This window comes from Dasypus novemcinctus, chromosome 2, assembly GCF_030445035.2.
Source record: "Dasypus novemcinctus isolate mDasNov1 chromosome 2, mDasNov1.1.hap2, whole genome shotgun sequence".
Taxonomy (NCBI): domain Eukaryota; kingdom Metazoa; phylum Chordata; class Mammalia; order Cingulata; family Dasypodidae; genus Dasypus; species Dasypus novemcinctus.
The window spans coordinates 111,006,975-111,012,481 of record NC_080674.1 but is presented as its reverse complement, the minus strand read 5'-3'; the positions used below and the strand labels follow the sequence as shown (position 1 = coordinate 111,012,481).

General features: G+C 32.9%; 1 non-coding gene across 1 annotated transcript; it reads right to left on the bottom strand.

Moving 5' to 3' along the window:
* Positions 1 to 2,367: 2,367 nt before the first annotated feature.
* Positions 2,368 to 2,530, bottom strand: LOC111762083 (U1 spliceosomal RNA). Its single transcript, XR_002795293.1, has one exon. It is a non-coding gene; the product is annotated as a U1 spliceosomal RNA (small nuclear RNA).
* Between the last annotated feature and the right edge of the window lie 2,977 nt (positions 2,531 to 5,507).

Genomic DNA, 5,507 nt, shown 5'->3' with positions numbered 1-5,507 from the left:
TGGACTTGTTTTATTAGTCAATCTAACAATCATAGTTTTTAATTGGTAGGTATAGCCATTTTATATTTAACCTAATCACTTTATCATTGGGTTTAAATCTAAATTCTGGTGATTTGTATTTTATTAGTCCCATCTCCTTTTTGTTCCTTTTCCTCTCTTGTCCTGTCTTGTCTTTCATTACTTTAAAAATATTTTTATTATTCTCTTGTGATTTAACTGTCCAACTTTCTTATAATTTTATTGTTTGTTGTAGGGTTTGCAGTATGCATGTTTACTTATCAGAATTTATCTTCAAATAATGTTACACCATTTCATATATTATATGTATATGTTATAGCAGTATAATTCCATGTTTTCCCTTTGTCTTTTTGACATAAATTTTACTTCAACATATATTAGATACCCAGGAATGGTGTTATTTTTGCCTTAAACCATAAATCACTCTTAAAAACATTTTTAAAATGTGAATATATATATATTTTAAATTTACCTATGTATTTATAATTTTGGCACATTTCATTTTTTCTATAAATTCAATTTCCCTCTTGCATCATTTTTCTTTTATCTGAGAACTTCCTTTAATATTTATTGTGGTGTAAGACTACTCACAATGTAGTCTTTCAGCACTTGTTTGCATGCAAATGTCTTTGGTCTTTTTGGAGAACATTTCACTGGATATAGAAATCTAAATTGAGAGTGTTTTTCTCCCTTTCAGTACAGTAGAGATGTAATTGGATTGTCTTTTGGCTTGCATAGCTTCCAACAATAAATTTGTGGTATTTCTTATTGTTGTTGCTTTATACATAAATTGTCTTTAAAATTTTCTTTTTTTCTTTATCCCAGGTTTTCAGTAATTTGATAATGATGTGCTTGGTTTATTTTTCTTAATGTTTATCCTTAATTGGATTTATTGTGACTATTTTAAGCCTATCTTCCTCCTTTCTGGAACTCTGCCTTGCAAGTTCCATATTCCTCAGCCTCGTCAAACTGAAACCCTGTCCTCAGTGCAGTAAAATCACCTTGATCTACTCAGATCAGGTACTGCTTTCCAGTTTGTGCCTAGAGGAACAGACACTTTATGCAGTGTTTGGATTGTTTGGGAAGATGTATTTGGATGCTGCTTCTCCATCATGACCAGAAGTGACAACTCTCTATAGTGATGCATTTTTAATGCATTTTACAAGAGATAAAGTTACAAAAAATAATACTTAAAAAACTGGTCATTTGGGAAGCGGACTTGGCCCAGTGGATAGGGCGTCTGTCTATGACATGGGAGGTGCTCAGTTCAAATCCCGGGTCTCCTTGACCCATGTGGAGCTGGCCCATGGGCAGTGCTGATGCGTGCAAAGAGTGCCCTGCCACGCAGGGGTGCACCCCACGTAGGGGAGCACCACACGCAAGGAGTGCACCCCGTAAGGAGAGCTGCCCAGTGCGAAAGAAAGTGCAGCCTGCCCAGGAATGGTGCCGCACACATGGAGAGCTGACACAGCAAGATGATGCAACAAAAAGAAACACAGATTCCTGTGCTGCTGACAACAACAGAGCACACAAAAACAAGAACATGCAGCAAATGGACACAGAACAGACAACTGGGTGGGGGGAGAGAAATAAATAAAATAAATCTTTAACAACAACAACAAAAAACCTGGTCATTTAAACTCAGTTTGAAAAGCACTGCTCTAAACCACTATTTGGCAGTCATTGTTTTTCCCTCTATTCAAGGTCCTCATTTCAATCACTTTGGAGATTTCATAAATTTGTCTTGACATTGTGATCACTGTAATCATTAACATTAATTGCTTGTGTTAATTTTTTTCTCCACTGTTTTCTATGCCATCACTGTACATGCTAAACAACTTTTGATGGGGTGTGAGGTTTTTTTTTTCCATTTAATGATATCAAACTAAAGTTGTCTTATGCTCCCAAAAATTTCTTCTGGAATATTGGGAAGTACTCAAGGTAGTGTGCTTGAAGGCAGATAAATGATTTACTCAAGCCTTCTCATTGCCTTCCAAACTCTTCTCTTTTCCCTAATTTATCCTCACTATCATCCACTCTCTCTTGATTAAATCATTATAAATACCTTAGTATCAATTCAGCTAAGAACTGAATTTTATTCATTCCAAATATCATATGCCTAGTTGAAGTTTGAAGTTGTTGTTGAAGATACCTTTGAAAACCTAAAAGTAGCCTCAAGAATCTATACATATGTTCTTACTGAAAACAACAGCAATGAAAAACGATTATGAGGCTGCACAAACCTTCAATTTACATTGACATCAAATGTAATGTGAATGTAAGAGTAACTTTAATTTTAAACTCCATCTTCTAATTATTTATTTATTTATTAGTATTATTACTTTTTACTGGGTGAGAGTGTGAACTCAGTCTCCCACTATCACAAGTTATGCAGTAGTGTTTCCCACATTTAGGGAAATTGCAGGGGTCAGCACATCCAGAGTGTAATGCATAAGCCTCGTACTGGGAAAACCGCCTTTGTGATATGGTATCTCTGCTGCCATGTATTTCTAATTATTTTTACTTCGAATATGTTGGCATTTTTAAATACCCAAAGAAGACAACATCTATAATATAATTGTGTCCTACAGATCACACGGTTTTATTGGTCAGACTCAAAGCTCTAATGTACTTGAATTTCCTAAGTACTTACTAATAAAGTAACTGAGGAAAGAAATCTACCAGTTTGTAAATATTCTAGGAGAGTGAAAAAAGATTACATTTGATTGTACATTACTGTGTCAGATTTTAATAATAAAATACCCATCAGATATATTAATTTGCATCTTCAGTTACTATTTTGGATAAGTTAAAACTTGCAAGCAAAATATGGAGGATCTTTAAGTATAGCTATGGCAATAAACTAACTGTGTGCAAGTGCTTTGGGCCACCCAGGACTCTAAGATAAAAAAACTGGAAACAATATCAATCTGTGAGAATTGTAACTACTGCCAGCAATTGCTTCAAGTATATATATGCCTTAAAGACTGCTAGGGCCATATTGAACTTCTCAGCCATATCTTCACATTGAGGGCATAAATATTTTTCCATGGAACAACCTGAAAAATAATGTATGCTAATATATAATTGAGAGCATTATTAGGAGTTGCTTTGTGAGTTGACAAAAATTCTTATTCAGAATTTCAATGAGTTTTCTTGATGGATGTTTTGGCACTATCTTGGAAGTAGTTTCTCTTCTTTTGTCTATAAGTGTTGCTGAGTTGTACTATTAGATTTCTGCACCTGAATAGCTTCTCTCTTTTCACTCTAATTGGTAATCTTTAGGGACCTGGAAATATGCAGTGTGCCAATAGCAAAAAAAAAAATTTCTAAAAATTGATACTGTGTTACTATGAGAAAAATTCTTGCTTTCTGATTTTATAGTACAAAACATTTTATTCCTCTTATAAACTAATAAAATGAAGTGAAATTAAGTTACCTAAATCAATTTTGCATAAAAACAAGTTATCAATTTTTGATCATGTGTAATTCACAGTGGGAGGAAGGTCAAAACTCTTGTTAGGTAATAGTCTTGAACCCTGGTAAGCACCTCATAAATTCCCATTCAGAACTAGGTTTGGATTTTACTCAAAACATTGAAAATATTAACACCTGGGTTGACAAATTCCCTCATATATTATTTCCATCCACTCACTAGGTAATTTTAAAATATTTTTAAACTTTGAAAAACATTTGTTATTCTTGGACAATAGTCTTTCTTTTTATTGGGCTTATTTTTTTCCTATTTTTTTTCTTCCAAGACATTAATATTCTCTTTAAGAAACTGAGCTGTTAGAGCTTTGGGGCTGTTCATAAAATACCCACAATATGGAAATCATAGCAGATAAAAAGTAGAAGTTCTAATTCTTTTCTTAATCTCCATTGAGATTTCTTTTTTGATCTGTTGATCCTCACCTCTCAAATAACTTTTTTCTTCTTTTCAGTCAAGTTACTTATCATGTGAGTCATAGAAATCTTCACAAAGGTGTATAGATATTTTTAATTTTAAGAACTGTGTGAAGGGACAATCTTGCCAGTCTTCACTCCTTTGTGCATATCGCCAGAATTGCTCACTCATTAAAAAATTTTCTTCCCAACTGCTAAGAACTTTCCAGTTAATCTTCACTCCACTTGATTGTAATGAAAACTTTACTCCCTTAAGTTATTCCATGAGTCAAAACTAAGATAACCCCATAAATTTAGTTTCGACATTAGACATTAAAATAAGTATGGTAGATTAGTGGTCAATTTTGTAGTCTGAATGTGACAATAGGTAAAATAAACTCAGGATAAAGATATTGCAAATCTCCTACTCAGAAAACACCAATGAAAAGAAGTAAACATGAACTATTAATCACTTTGATGAAGGTGAAGGCATTTTGATCAGAAGGATTTTTAAAGTATCAAACCTGACCTACTTTGCCCTATTTTGATCCATACTTATATAAGCATTTTTACCTATTGAGTAACATGTATAAGTAACACATATTGAACAAATGCAAACACTTAGAAAAGAATTAAGACCATTATAAACAAATATTCTTGCTCATTCTTTGGGGTGCAAGTAGATTCTCAAATATTTTTCATTCAGCAGCATACTAACTGAAGTCATACATCTCTACAAGCATTTTTAAGGTGAAGATTTTTCCATTCAGAAAATATTTTGTTTGGAAAATCTTGCCTCCAAAAACAAACCTGCAGGTCAAAGAAAGCATCATTACATAATTGATGAAGGTAGAAGTGGGAGGATAGATAACGCCATTCATCACTGTGACACATAGGTAAAAGCAGAGGTCATGCAATCTTTCTGAAAGGTTTTACGCACATTTTTTTAATGAGCTTCTCCCTTTGTAATTTAGTATCGACCTAAAGGGTTGCGAGTAGGGTAAAAGGGAAAACACATCTTTTTTTCACACTGATTTTTCTTTATGCATAATGGTGCACACATACTGATCTTAAAATGCTAGTGGCACTTCCATACTTGTTTCTAAATTGTTATTTAGAAAGTTTTTTTATATGAGAAAGTATTAACAAATTTTAATTTCTATACTAAATTCTCTTTAGGTTTACTATATACAACTATTTTTCCTTTAAAATGATATTTTCCTCAGGATGTGTTATTTTATGTAATGGATATTTTTCAGTTAGATGACTATTTTGGCTCCAAGTCACCCCCACCTATTATCAGGTCTGTTTACTTCAGAAAGCAATATAAATGTCGCCTTATATTCCCCCCTTGTAAGTAATATACATAAAATTGATTTGTTTTCCCTACAGAATTTCTGCAGCTAAACTGGTGTATATATATATATACTGGTATATACCATATATACTGGTATATACCATATATATATATGTATATGTGTGTGTGTGTGTGTATATATATATATATACACACACACTGGTATATACTGGTATAAACTGATGTGTGTATATATATATATATATATATTTACTCCAAATTGGCAATATGTTCTCCATCTAGGATG